A 16,054-nucleotide genomic window follows, 5' to 3' on the forward strand; every position below is an offset into this window, starting at 1 on the left:
GGAAGTAGTTAAAATACCGGGAAATTGATATTAGTCCGTTGGACAGGATTTCCATCTAATGCAAGATACCTTTGTGATTTTATTCTTACACAGATATGTTTCAGCAATTTTTGTGCTATGTTCAGTGGGTTCCTTTGTTTATTTTCCTCCTGCAAAATTGTTACTTGTTAACCTTTAAAGAAACTTTTCATGCAATATATTTACATTTGTAAAATGGGCGATTATTGACAAATATTTTTTACGTTGGTTTGCATACAATACAGAGTTGAGACGTGTATCACTGATCTGAGCATTCTATGTTGTTTATTTACGAGATGTCTAAAGTTACTAGTTTTATAGTACGTTTGGAAATAAAGTGGACGTGTGCATTTGTTTACATACCTCACATTGAATATTTATGCTAGTAGCTTTGGATCTACTAAGCCCTCTACAGCTTGTCATCTGAAAACACCGAAACGTTACTTTATTTTTCTAAATAATATATATTTGCGACCGAGAATGAATAATACACCATATAATACAGTATCAAACAAGTGAATAACCCCAATTTAGTTCCAAATGTACTGCAAAACTAGAAACTTTAGACATATCGTAAACAAACAACATGGAATGCTCAGATCAGTGATACATGTCTCTACTCTGTATTGTATGCAAACCAATGTAAAATATATTTGTCAATAATCACCCATTTTAGAAATATAAATATTTTGTACGAAAAGTTTTTTTAAAGGTTAACATGTAACGATCTTGCAGGAGGAAAATAAACGAGTAAACCCACTGAAGATAGCACAAAAATTGCTGAAACGTGTCTGGCTGAAAACAAAACTAAAAAGACGTCTTTCATAAGGCGGAATTCATCTCCAATTTTCTTAGCTGAAATAAGAAGAACTGCAGCATTCACAAGATGATATTAGTCGACTTCTACCTCATTGCATCTTAAATTTTAACCCATAGGCTGAAATGTAAGAACAAGCATGACAGGGCAGAATTTTGGATCACTGTACCCACCCAAAAGAAGACAGTATCGATCACACTTAGTACAGCATTGATAATGAAACTAGCCGGCCGAAGTGGCCGTGCGGTTAAAGGCGCTGCAGTCTGGAACCGCAAGACCGCTACGGTCGCAGGTTCGAATCCTGCCTCGGGCATGGATGTTTGTGATGTCCTTAGGTTAGTTAAGTTTAACTAGTTCTAAGTTCTAGGGGACTAATGACCTCAGCAGTTGAGTCCCATAGTGCTCAGAGCCATTTTGATAATGAAACTACTTGATGATATTTTGCCTGCGTAAGACGAAATAGGCGTAAAGGAAGACTGACAGTGTGTTGAAATATAGAGATAGAAAAGTCTGATTGTGAGGTTATCATTTAAATTTCTGGGCAATTTCGCTACCTTGCGATGTTTTGAAGTTCGTGATAAATATTATGTGGGTACCGTTGTTAATTTTAGGAAGGGATCTCTGATGTTCCCTCCCTGGTGAGTGACGCGTACGCTGCTGCGCTAGAAAGAATAGCGGCCGGTGTTTGGCGCGTCCCGTGTGAAAGTCACGCCCAGAAGACAGGGGGACGGCCGACCACCCCTCGTTTGCCTACTGCCGTCGGAGGGGTGCGGTCGGTGGCGGAGATTCGCAAGGGGCCGCGCCTAAGTAGGCAGTTTTCCTGGTAATTGGTGTCAATTTGAGCGCCTGACGCATCATTCATATCGGGGGGCTTTGGGGGCTTGGTCACTACGCCCCCACACCAGCGCCGTCACCAGCCGTCACTAGTGCATATTACACCGGCGTAATAGGGGCCGGCTTTTTAGGGAGCGACGCCGCGAGGGAGATGGCTGACTGATGAGGTTTGGTTGCCGTGGCAACGCCGATGCGACTGCGCGACGCTGCTCATTTCCACACTGCCGCCAGCGGCCAGGCTCGCGCCGGCACTAATTTCACCGTGTTTATTGAATAAAGGGACAAGTTTTTGTTTCCTATTTAGGAGCGCTGTGTGATGAATAATTACCTCGTATCACCGTTGTTACTGTGCTGTGGGACGCCATATAATCAGGCCCGCGCCGATATTAATTTTATTTCCTCAAATTATCTGTGTCCGTGCACAGCTACATTACAGAACGCATGTACCCATTAATGCAGAATGTGCTACAAAGGTATCAGCTGGTTTATATAATTAACGTGTTCGGAGCGTAATTAATTAGAGTGCTAAAGCGTCGTAATTTACAGAAATGTGATAGTTAAATATACTCGGTGACACGGCTAGCTCCCAAAGAACTAATTTGCAGGTCTGGGTAAGTTTTATTTATGTTACACTGGCGCGACAGCTTCATCACTGTTGAGCTTAGGCCACGTGGCGAAAACTGGATGCCGAAGAGAGACACGTGGCATAATTAATCCACTGTTAGTGTGCGAATGCTGTTCCCGTCTGTCTTTTTAGTTGCGACCTGTCTCACTTGTAATGCAATACACTTTTGAGCACACACAGCGCTGACACCTATTTCGATCACACTGGAATTACTGTGCACATGACACGGCTCTAATGCCATTGTTTCTCGCTTAATACCTTTTCATAACTCTGTAAATGGTGTTTTCACTGTTGATGATTCAGCTCTCAAAGCGCTGCTGCATTGAAACTTCGCTCCGTCTAAGTGAAATTTGTCAAAATTACGAAACAAAGGCAACAGGATTCCTTGTCGTAAAGCGGAGACCCTGTGTTCAACTCTTGCTTTAAACGCTGTCATAACTAGCCTAAGGCAGTTGAAAAATGCAAATGAAATATGAGGAAATCATTCACAATGGTCAGACACTCGAAGTGATTGCAACACTAGTATGGCGGAGTATCCAAATTTGGCCATTTGTATAGGCGTGCCGAACAGTAGCTAGAACTGTGAATTACAGGAGAGTGTAAAATGATTAACAATCAGCAATTATGCTTAACTTCTAAACAGAATGTCTTCCTGCTTTGGCGTCGGGAGCCAGTTTCTACAAACTACGTCTGAGTTGGAGACTGCACAATGTTGTAAATTTATCAACCAACATTCAGCCGTTTTTGCAGGTTTCCTTAACCTGGATTTGTAGTACCACTGGAGTAATACCACTTCAACTTTTGACATGGAGAGGTTGACTATGTTCATAAATTCACTAGGTCTGATAGGGAATTTTGCTTACTGCTATTTTTTTTCCTGTACCCGACAATCTCGACCACGTAATGCAGTTTTGATATCTTTTCGTTTTACTAGTCCTCCTTGTGAAACGAATCGTGCTTGTTTCAGAGGAGAACTTATAGTTTTGTTTCTGTGGATAAAAGAACCTTCTCAAAGACGAGAGGCAGTTCCACGGGAGACGTACATGAAACATCTCCGCTGTTGTTCACTTACGCTGAATATTTTTGAATGGTTGTAAAGCATGTTGCGAGTGCAATTTTGTTTCTTGTGCAAATGGCTCTGAGCACTATGGGACTCAACTGCTGAGGTCATTAGTCCCCTAGAACTTAGAACTAGTCAAACCTAACTAACCTAAGGACATCACAAACATCCATGCCCGAGGCAGGATTCGAACCTGCGACCGTAGCGGTCTTGCGGTTCCAGGCTGCAGCGCCTTTAACCGCACGGCCACTTCGGCCGGCCTTTGTTTCTTGTAATTTTTTTTCTAAGTAGTGTGTCGGGGAGGAGGAGGGGTTATCAGTTTAGAAGGAGGATTCTTTGCCCAATCTTCTATGTAGAGCTTTGTTAAAATACTTCGACCCTTGACCAGGAGACACAGTTTCAATTCCGTTACGAGTGATCCTTAATCACGGTTTCGAAGCTGCACATGAATTGAATTGCTGAAGGGGAATTGTTATCTTATGGGTTCCGTTGTAGTTCTCCACTGAGTCAGCGGTGCTCATTAGTGGAACACAAACGAAAAAGCTCATTTATGCAATCATGACTCGCGCTTTGGAGAGCTACGGTGTTGTGTGCAAACAGTGGAACGCGCCCGCTGGCCTGCCCGCCTGTGAGACCGATCGCCTGGCAGATAGCGAAGAGGTGTTGCTTGTCATTCGTGATGAATGGGCCACATGCAAACAAGCGCAAAGGCTAAATATCGGATGCGTTATTGCGTGTATCGTTACCGCAAAACCGCACATTATTACTCCGGAGCTGCGGTCGAATTGTAGCCCGGAGCGCGTCTCTCGACGGCTGCTTGGTGAACGCTGTAATTTTCCTGTCGGGCCACTATGAATCTTCCCGTACCTTCCCTTTGTGCGATACGCCTGCGTTCGTCACCCCCATTGACGCATCGGTGCAGCGAAGGAAGCAAGTTTTCCCATCCATTTTTCTTCTCCCCTGTTTTTCATGACTACCGAGTACCAGCTAGAAGTCAGCTGTACAATATTGAGGGGTAGGGTGTCCAGCTGGACATGTACGACCTCAAAAAAGCTAGCGACAACGTATTTGTCACTGTGCAGCAGGAACAGCCCAAAAACTTTGTGAGTGTTGTTATTTCTAAATGTTGCGTTTGTGAGCGCACACGATATAATACCATTACACTATGACAATATCGTTGTTATATGTTTAGCGATTATCGGACCATACAAACACACACAGTTGTAATTTTCTTGAGAAGAAGCATTGCATGTGCCGAACACAATCAATAGAACCGCTTACTTTCCTGTTTGACAGGTGCAGTTTTAGAATAAATTGTAATATTAAGTTACAGTGAGGTTGATAGCCACTACTACCTGCTGTGGTTTAACCTAAGTGCATAACGAGTTAGCTTTCAGAACACAACGGAACATATAAAGGGGACTTTAACGTAAATTAAAGGAAGACATATTTCAATCAACATCTTTAGCCTTCCTAATACAACGTATTTAACAACACTGTATGCACTAATGCCTAATGTCAAGAAACTGACTAACTGAAATGCAAATTCTCCATGTATTATTTCTGTAGCAGTTGTCTTGAAGTTACCTGCTACTCGAACTAGACTTGTTTGGCTGAAAATTGCCTATAAGAGAAGCGCTCGCACCTGCTACTAGTGTGATAAGCGAGCACCTGTACCAACGAGTACGAAAAATTATAGTATTGCAAAATAAAACCAGGAGGCAAATAATTAGTCAGATTTTAAATTAACTTCAGTTATTATTAATAATACAGACGCCAAGATTCATGAACAGCACATAGGTGTACAAAACCGCACATTTACAAAAAAAAACAAAAAAAACAGCCACATACGCCATACAATCGCTGTAATACCACTTAGAAAGTGGTAACGTAAAGTGAAAGATGACCTATATCTTCCGATGACTCGCTGAAAAATAGATATTCGTCGTCATATTCTAAAACAGGGACGCGATCTGAACAAATACCTAATCTTTCTCACACGAATACACAACTGCAAACCATGTAGCATAGCAGCACCTGAAAAATCGTGTAACATGGAATTACGCAAGCGAGCAACGATCTAAATAGTAATCCTAGAGGCTGCAGTGTAGCAAAACCCGTCTCAAGCATTTCACACGAAAAAATTCTAAATTTTACAAATCGCCAGCAGGCCGTATGACGCAAACAGCAATCGGGGCAGAACAAACGATGAGGAAGAGTCGTTCTTTGTCTGCACACACGCGGCCCTACTAAACTCGAAACTCTGCGCCCAGTGACCGGATTGGCTATTAATACTCTGACCTGCTGTTGCTAATTCGCTGTCTGATCGAAAGTATTCCGACACCCCTATGTAATGCGGAAGTGAAAGCCAGATGTCACGAGAAGCGGTCTCGCCAATATAAAAGGAGACGGTGATTATTTTATTGTCACCGAGAAGAGCTCGAACGTGGACTAGTCATTGGACGTTACCTGAGCAATAGATCCCTCAAGGATATTAAAATTACTCTAAAGCTGTCCAAGGTAATGTGGCAGTGAACTGGAAGCGTGAGGAAAGAACCACATGTAAACAGGAAGTCCTCAGGTCCTTACGTGCAGGGGGGTGGATGTAAAAAATCGCATGAAATCAGAAGAAGGGATCACTCGTGAAGTGTTATCAGCAGTCCACCTAGCACAGTGACTATGCGTATGGGATTGGAAGCAATGGGGTACAAATGGCGAGCAGCTCCTCATACTTTCTGCAGGCAATGCCATGCAACGCTTGAGGTTGTGTAAACAGCGATGCCAGTGGACTGTTGGTATCTGAAAACGAGTTATTTGGAGTGATGAATCACGTTATATTCTGTGACAGCCCTATGGTAAGGTAAGAACAGGACATATGCAATCACTACTCATGGAAAAAGTATTTACACAAATAAGCAAATTCCTTCGGACTACTTTGCAGCTGACATTATGTCAAACGATAAAAGGCATAAAGTCAAGCCAACCTGCAGTAACCCACTTTTCACTAGTGATGTCGATTCACGCGAGTAATCGAAACAAAAGAAACAAAATGCTTACGCGTCATAAGTTTTTTGGTGCAAAATTGTAGAACAATAATGAACTTCGTGTGATATTTTCCAGAAATAAATCGAGACCCACAGATGACACACAGTTGTCGAAAACTGCGTGGGTAAACAGAAAGAGAAATACAATCCGTTTTGCAGAAGGCGGAGTTTCAAGACCCAAATATTTTCTGTAGAAGTAGGTTCAGGAAGATTAGGGTGTATATGGAAGCGGCCACTGCTTTTCTATTCGTCTCATGGCAAACAAAATAGAAAAGCGAAAGAAAAGAAGGAATCAATTTGTATAAGCTTTCGCAGGCGTAATCAATTTTTTCTTAGATAGCATCATATTGAACAGTATGTAATGCTAATGCAGTGGCCTCGATCAGTGTACGTAACACTCAGTATCATATACTCTGACGAGCGACACTTGCAACAGAGGCCGAAGCTTTGGTTCATCATTTCGCCGAATACACCGTCTACAAAACGCTCCTCAATTTGTTCCGAGCGGTGGCCGTGGCAACGTGAATGTGGATGTAGATGAATCCTGAAGCCTCTGGCTCGACCAATGCTAAGAGGCACAACGTAACTAATAAATCCGCCGTTGTGAGTACTGAATATACTTTTCTAAGCATTGTCGTTCGGCATGTTACAGACAGAGCAGCTTCGAGCTAGTAAATCCGCCACTGGATCTGCGAATCCGGCGCAACGGCGGAAGCGTCGGCTGCAAGACTCGGCATCCGCCGGGAGCCGCGGGGTGGCGTCGGCTGCATTCACATGTAAAGCAGGGGGAGGCGGCCGCCCCCCGGGTGTTGATTGGTCGGCCAGGGGGCGGCGCAGGTGCCCGCATTGTCTGCAGCCCTGCCCATCCAGACCGCCATATATTCTTCAGCCTCTTATAATGGGCCGGCGCTGTTCTCCTGACTGCCGTTTCACGCCACTCTGACAAAACTCGGCCGTTGTGCGGTGTCGAGTGTGTTCCGCTACCAATCACTCAGACAGAACGCTTCATGTCATATATATCTGACAAAACAGTGTGAAGAGGCGCAATTCAAATGGCTCTGAGCACTATGGGACTTAACATCTGAGGGCATAAGACCCCTAGAACTTAGAACTACTTAAACCTAACTAACCTAAGCACATCACACATCCATGACCGAGACAGGATTCGAACCTGCGACCGTAGCGGTCACGCAGTTCCAGACTGAAGCGCGTAGAACCGCTCGGCTACACCGGCCGGCTGCACAGGCGCAGTGCGTAAGACACTCGCATGTTGTCCTCGACAAGACATCCAGGCAGGCTTCCTGTGAGACCCTAAATCACTTGGGGCAAATACTGAAATTTTTCTTTTGAAGATGACGCGGCTGATTTCTTTCCCCGTCCTTTGCATGTCCGACATCGTCGTCGACAGTCTTCTTTCCTTCCATCCTTTCTTTCACCAGCTTACAGATGAGAAGGACGTACTCCTACAAACGCACCATCTTTTCAACGACAGCTAATATTTTGGCGCTAAGCGTGTCTCGTTCCTATATCTTTGAAAGGATGTGTCCTGTATTGTGCGATAGCTTCTTAGCATCACTCATCACCTACCGACAACACGAGTTTCTACTTTCACAGAGAATTATTCGTTTCCTTCTTTATTTTTCAAGTACGAGGGGTGTTCAGAGAGTAATGCAACAGATTATTTTTCAGAAAGCAGGTTGGTTTTATTCAGGATTCCAGTACATGCAATGCATTACATTATTCCCCACATATCTGGCTACAAAACTCAGTTTTTCAACATAATCTTCGTTCATTGCAACGGCTTTACGCCACCTTATTTGGAGGACCCGTGTGCCAACATGTATCACTCTGCTGGTCGAAGTCAGAGCCAATGTCGTGCTGTATCAATAACCTTCCTATCATGAACGTACTGCTTCCCGCGGAGTGTTCTTCATTGGTCCTATCAGATAGAAGTCGGAAGATGAGAGACTGGGGCTGTAGGGTGGATGAGGCAGTCTATTGAAGTTCTGTAGGCTCATCTTGGGTGTGCAGATTTACGTGAGGCCTCACGTTGTCATGGAGAACAATAAGTTAGTATGCATTTTTGTGGCGACGAACACGTTGAAGTTGTTTTTTCAGTTTCCTGAGGGTAACACAGTACACTTCAGAGTTGATCGTTACACCATGGAGGAGGACATCAAACCGTATAGCTCCATCAGAGCCCTAGAAGAACGTGGTCATGATTTCACTGGCTGAGGGTGCTGCTTTGAACGTTTTCCAATGTCCTTCAAATGAGCTTAACGATAAGACACGTTACTTTTCCAGGATCACAGTCGTCGCCCACACACACAGTGGATAGGACCTATTCCTTATAATGTTACACGCTGACACTAATTTTCAATATCTGATAATATGCGGCAATCATAACGCTGCATGTCATTTACACAGAAAATCTAGTACACGGGTACAGACACCATCTCAGAGAGATCCGTTTTTGCTGGAAGATCTGTGACTGATTATAGGAGTCCACAGGACATGGACTATTCGCGCAATAAAGCTGCCTGTCGGCGCTGTGGCTCATAGAAGCAACCGTAAATGGGAAATGCATTTACGATCGCTAGCATCAGCTGCTACACCGTGTGTCATCTTGGATTGCGCGAGTAATACTGTATTTCCAACTCCGAGATCAGTGAGTAAGTGCATGAAGCATTATCAACGAAGCCAGTCAGAGCAACTTTATTTGTAATTACGATGTACGTATTGATGTAGTCGCAGCAGGTAATAGAAATATTACAAAGAGGAAAACATATGAACAGCTTTCACACTCATTATATAACAAAAAGTCCGAAGAGACCGTTACAGTTATGTCCTTGCCGAATGAAAAAAGAGACGTGCTTGGCTCATGAACGGCTGAATGCTTGTGGCAGACATACAGCATGTAGGAGTGAACCCACTGTAATTATTTTCGTAATTATTTACTAATTTTACTGGGCATTTCGTTTTTTTCCCTCGGCGTTGATGAATATAGATCAACAAATGTCGTTCCATGTTTCTTCAAAATGTTCAATTGTGTACGAATTCCTAAGGGACCAAACTGCTGAGGCCATCGGTCCCTAGACTTACACACTACTTAAACTAACTTAGCGCTTAGGACAACACTCACACCCACGCCCGAGGGAGGACTCGAACCTCTGCCGGGAGACATGCTTCCTATCGTAGTTGCTGAGTCAGAAACACCTACAAAGAAAGACAATTTCCAAACCAATGGAATCTGTTCCTTAGATTAGTTAGTGCTATACTTGAAGTTTCAAAGCTGCTTCCACAAAAAAGACACCAATCTACCAAGAACAGATATCTTTTATTTAAAGAGATGTCAAGTCTTTATGTAACGGAGAACGTACGTGATATCTCAAACTAATGTTGACTCCACAGATAGGAGCTGCTTGCGTTCACACTGGCGTACGAGTATCCTGGAGTTCTTAACGCTCGATCTCCGATAACATTTTATCGATACGGCCTGAAAGCGTTAGGTGTCAACACCTGCCCGCCGAACTCTGCTCCGTAACCTGGAGAGCCGTTGTATGATTACATGTGTAAAGCGTGAAGTGTGCAACATTTAGTCGAATTACTGATAAGGTGCTGAGTGTTGACGTCGTGTTTGTTCAGTGTTACGCGAGATTACTGCTGATCGCAGTCAGGGGTGTCCAAACTCCCTGTGGAAGAAAGTGCTTCCGTTTCGTTCTCGCGTTGTTAGTGTCAAGACAATCGTAGGAATATTGGTTGGTACACGATATCGTGCTAATTTCGGGATACTAAGAGTATTTATTTCTCCTTACCTTTAACATATTTCTACTTAAATACACACACACTCACACACACACACACACACACACACACACACAGTGTAATTTTGTTTTGCTAAATGTGAACGTACTTCAAGAAACGATACCTGACAGGATAAGTGGCAGAAAAGGTTATTTGATAGACGTATGGCCGGGGAATGCGTTCCAATGGGAGGTGCGCCCACTTGAAGGCAGAGATAAAAGATTTTTGACAGTGGTGGTTTCAGTGATTGAAAACACAAACGGGAATAAACTGGCAAGTGGGAATGTGTCCGTACTTAGCGTTTTGGTGCTATGGTGGCACCAAACCATCAGCACCGGTTCAGCCTCAATGTGGGGCTGGTGATAGTTGGTGACTGACTCGTGGAACCAGCCACTATTCCACAGAGCCAGACATGCGAGGCATATCTGCACTTCTTGCTGGTGACCCTGCCTCCACCGCAGAGCCGCGCGGGATTAGCCGAGCGGTCTACGGGCGCTGCAGTCATGGACTGTGCGGCTGATCACGGCGGAGGTTTGAGTCCTCCCTCGGGCATGGGTGTGTGTGTGTTTGTACTTAGGATAATTTAGGTTAAGTAGTGTGTAAGCTTAGGGACTGATGACGTTAGCAGTTAAGTCCCATAAGATTTCACACACATTTTTTTGATTTGATGACTCGTAGGAGACACTGGCTGTATATACGAAAGACTAGCGCTGGTAATATGAAACAACTGTTTAAGAAACTTTAGCACCTATTGCGAATTCCGCATGAATATCTGAATATTGTGTACTTTACCATATTCATTCAGAAGTAATCATAATTTTCAACAATAAAAAATATGACTATGTTAGAGTTTGATTCAAACAGTGTACACTAGACAGAATAATCTGACAACACCAGTGGCGAGTGTCCTGATCTCTCATTCCCCTCCCTGTTCCCTTAATGCAGTCTAAAGATATTGTACACTCATTTCACGCAGTTCATTAGACTTCCATGTCCCTTCGACGGGCCGGCCTCGTGACCGAGCGGTTCTAGGAGCTTCAGTCCGGAACCGCGCTGCTGCTACGGTCGCAGGTTCGAATCCTGCCTCGGCCATGGATGTGTGTGATGATCTTAGGTTAGTTAGGTTTAAGTAGTTATAAGTCTAGGGGAATGATGACCTCAGATGTTAAGTCGCATAGTGCTCAGAGCCATTTGAACCATTTGAACCCTTCGATAGAAACTGATGAGTCCATCCATGGAAGAGTATTTGAACGGATAGTTATTCCTCCAACAGTAAATGCATTTCTCTCCCTATTTGAGGAGAACTACACTGCACACACAAATTCTTCATATATCTTCTGCTTACGGTATTTTAATATAATATCTATGCTGTCTGTTTCAGTGTGTCGGTATCTCGAAAAGCAGCCTACAGTGAAGCAGCACGGATAAAAATTGTTATAATCTGCCCGTAAAAGTTATAAATCTAATATAAGTGGTTTAGAGTTTAGATGGGTTCATTAGTCTGTCTGTTGCAGCTCTATGGTGTGTTGACTTCAGATCGTTTTTCGTAAGCCTACGGCGTTAATACGCAAAGCTGATACGTTTCTTCTTATCTTGTAAAAATACTTACTTTACGAGAAATTACCCAGAAACCAGGTTCCATTGGTGAGGGATATGTAGATTGATACGGAGCACCCGGATTACCTTCTCGTCCAGAAGATAACTACAGGTTCCTGCTGGCAAGTGTACTGGGATTATGTAGCAGTAGAATTTCTAGAACATCGAAAAGTATGAAGAGGGGGGGGGGGCTCACATGAATAAGTAACTGACGTTACTCTACATACTCATCCGGCACGTTTGCAGCTGTGATGTGCATAAAAAGTTCAACAAGTCAGTGAAGAATATGGCAGCTTGTGAGGCGCGTGCGTCCGCGCCGCGGCAGAAGCCACAGCGAAGTGGTCCGGCGCGTGACCCCGTCCTGAATGTTTACAGTCCCGCGTTGTGAGGAACTGCCGGCCGGCCGAGCAGCCGTGACGTCAGCGGCTCCCTTTAACGAACCGGGGCGCCAGCTGAGTCAGACTCCAATACACACAAAGAGCAGCAACCGCAAGGAGAGCTCCGTTGTTTCCACCACGAGCTCTTTCCGCGTTTTTCTGGTCGGGTGCCTGGAGGGAGTTTAACTTGGGCCCGAAGGCTTGGGCGCCGATGATGAAAAGCAGTCGCTTTTGGATATCCAAAAACGTTTCGAGGGTGAAGGAAGGAATGAAGGCTAGTGTTCAGCGCATTGTCATTGTAGAGGTCATTGGACAAAAGCATTACCTGCGGTATGGCAAGACAGCCGATGTTGTCTGTTTAATATGCCATCTCAGTATTAGCCAGAAGCGCTTAGGAATCCGCTAGCAATTGAAATCAGACCGTTGAAGATTGATAAGAAATTTGGTACTAAGGATTAAAAGTCCACTACATTAATCACAATGGCACCTCGAACGACTTTTAGCGAATAATCACTTGCGTGCAAATTGAGGAACAGCAGAAAGTGAAGACGGAGTATGGTGCAAGTAATTGGATGGTACCCTGCTAAGGGAATCATCCCCGTATTTGGCAGAAATGATTTTACAAAACACTCAAAGCACGTATTATTATAACAGTTTTTGTGTCCATGAGACCTACGCACATAGCGTAACGCAGAGAATTCTCGAGACATTAAGAGTGTCCAGATGTACACTGTCTGATCAAGGGTTTGAGGATATCTCTATGTGATATGTAACTGGCCACTAGATGTTACGAGAGCGGACCCGTCAGTGTAAAGAAGCGGACAGTGGATGTCTAGAAACGAGAGATTTGGTGTGATGAATCACACTGTACTCTGTGGCAACCCAATGGAGATGTCTAGATTTGGTGAGAACAGGAGAACGTTACCTAACCATCATATGTAGTTTCAACAATGAAGTATGGAGGAGGTGATACTACCGTATGGAAGTCTTTTCCGTGCTTAGCGTGCGGTCCCCTTATTGGTCTTTTAGGAAAAGATAAACGCGGTGTGCATTGCGTACAGTGGAGGAACTGTTCGGAGAAGATGACTTTATATCAGCATGGCAATGCACTCTCTCATGAAGCAGGATCTTTGAGGGAATAGTTTGTGGACAATAAAATTCCTGAAAACGTCTGGTCTGCCCGAGTCCTGATCTGAATCCAGAGCACTGAGTTAGATTGTTGAATTCGCTCCAGACCGCGGCGTCCAAAACACTGCCTTGTCTGATTTCGGTTCTTGAGAAATAACGAGCTGCCATTCCTCCACAGATATTCAAGAACGTCACAGAAAGTGTTCCTGGAAAAGTACAAGTCGTCTTAAAGGCGAAGCGTGGACACAACCCATATTAATGGCTACTAATAGATGGTGCTATAGACGAATGTTGAAAATTAGGTGGACTGATAAGGTAAGGAATGAGGAGGTTCTACGCAGAATCGGAGAGGAAAGAAATATGTGGAAAACACTGATAAGGAGAAGGGACAGGATGATAGGACATCTGCTAAGACATGAGGGAATGACTTCCATGGTACTAGAGGGAGCTGTAGAGGGCAAAAACTGTAGAGGAAGACAGAGATTGGAATACGTCAAGCAAATAATTGAAGACATAGGTTGCAAGTGCTACTCTGAGATGAAGAGGTTAGCACAGGAAAGGAATTCGTGGCGGGCTGCATCAAACCAGTCAGTAGACTGATGACAAAAAAAAAAAAAAAAAAAAAAAAAAAAAAAAAAAAAAAAAAAAAAAGATTCCATATACTTTCAACAACAACAAAAGAAAGTTGAAATGTGTGTGAAATCTTACGGGACTTAACTGCTAAGGCCATCAGTCCCTAAGCTTACACACTACTTAACCTAAATTATCCTAAGGACAAACACACACACCCGTGCCCGGGCGAGGACTCGAACCTCCGCCGGGACCAGCCACACAGCTCATGACTGCAGCGCCTGAGACCGCTCGGCTAATCCCGCGCGGCCTACTTTTAGCCGGATAGTTTAACTCAGATACGGGCGTCTGACACTGGAAGATCTGAGTGTAATTCTTATTTGCTTAAATCCGTATAGACAGCGTTGTAACACCTTTCTCCCACAGAGACTAGACGTATGCTAAGTTATGGGAAAGATTCTCGTCGGAAACGCAACGGAAGGTAGCTATAGATTCAAATCGCAGAAAACAAACAAAAATATTATCCAACTTCCGCAAAAGGAGAGAAAATTTTATACACACATCTACAGACTCCCAGCAACGGGGTTTCCCACAAAATTTTAACACACGGAATGACGGAAAACTTTTCCTCGGATTCAAAGAGTCGAAAAAGGTCCAAAGAATACTGATATCATCGGGAGGTCCAGACGGACAAAAACTGACACAGGATCTGGAGCTGGAGAATTAAACCGTGAAGAATTCGGAAAAGAGAACTGACGGAGTAAAAAGTGACGTGCGTGAGAAGTCAGAAGACTGTATCATTAAGCTTTGCATGACCTAGTAGTGTCCCATCTCGCCTAGTACAAATCACAGTAGTAACGCAAACGCTTGGCCAAAGGCTCTGCTGCATTGGTAACACCTCTTCCCGTCAGATCACTGAAGTGAAGCGCTGTCTGGTTTGGCTGTCACTTGGATGGGTAACCGTCCGGGTCTGCCGAGAGCTGTTGGCAAGCTGGGTGCGTTCAGACCTTGGGAGACCAACTGAGCAACAACTTGATTGCGAAACAGTGGCTTCGGTGACAAAAACTGACCACTGACGGGAAAGTTGTGTGTTGACCACATGGTCCTCCATATCCGCATCCCCGAATCCAGTGACGCCTGTCGCCTGAGGATGCCGCGACGGTCAGTCGGCATCTTTGCGCCCTCAGAGTCCTGTTCGGAGTTTAGTTTCTTAATGCAAACGCTTGAGGTGTACATCTGCTACTATCTGCATGTTTCCATATTTTTTGGTGTTGGCGAGACACGATGACAAAGACGCAGGATTCACGTTCGACGGGGATCGCAGACGGCGTCGCGTCTCATAGCTACGCGGTGTGGTGTCGTGCGGCGACATTTTTGGCGGCGCTCCACGGCCCGTGTTATTTTGTCACCACGCTAGCCAGAGTTATAGGCCAGTAAAGCGCCACGTCCGATGAATGGCTGCGGGTCGCCACGTGCTACACACGTGGCCGCTCCTCGCACCTAGTCGTGTTCGCCGGCTACTTTTACCGCCTCCGGCATTCCTCGTGACACCTTGTTTCTCTAGCGCCGATTGTTCTTTCAGTTCTGTCCCGCGCTTCATTGTACTGTCGATTACTCGTAGGCCATTTGAGGGCGGTGAGTAATGTCTCCATCGTTTCTAGGCTTCACATTAGCCTTTAACGGCGTAGTCAGCTAACGTAACTGGTATTTACGGTACTGATTTATCTCTCCATAAAATACCCGGAGAATGGAGGTGGATTAAATTCTTTTTCCGTTCTTTGCCGAGATCATCACACTTTTTTCCCCTAGTGGACACTTTCTACCTTACAAGACGGTGATCGATAATAATTCTTAGATTAGATGCAATTGCCACGATTCTCGGGCATAGGAGAACATTAGACAAAGTTTAATTTTTTTTTCCACGAACATGTCCGTCAGATAAATCTAAAATAATCAACTTAAATTACAAATCAGTCACATAGTTACGGAACTCGTTACGATACATTGCCATCCTCTGCCAAGGAAAACGCTAAATTATTAACTAAAAGTGACGGCTTATGATCACAAATTATTGTAGCCTTAGCGTTACTGTAAACATGTTCAAATACATTGCTATTGTCTGCACTAAAATATATATTGCACCCAGGGTGTGGCGAAGCGCTAATATAATGGTTTTCCGTA

The 16,054-nt window shown here is 44.3% G+C and overlaps 1 protein-coding gene across 1 annotated transcript in view; it reads left to right on the top strand.

Annotated features, from left to right (window-relative positions):
- The window catches only part of LOC124795688 (homeobox protein homothorax), a 1,001,790-nt gene that overhangs the window by 213,353 nt on the left and 772,383 nt on the right, over positions 1 to 16,054 (top strand). The gene's annotated exons all lie outside the window — the stretch shown is intronic.

Source organism: Schistocerca piceifrons, chromosome 4, assembly GCF_021461385.2.
Source record: "Schistocerca piceifrons isolate TAMUIC-IGC-003096 chromosome 4, iqSchPice1.1, whole genome shotgun sequence".
NCBI classification, from domain to species: Eukaryota; Metazoa; Arthropoda; class Insecta; order Orthoptera; family Acrididae; genus Schistocerca; species Schistocerca piceifrons.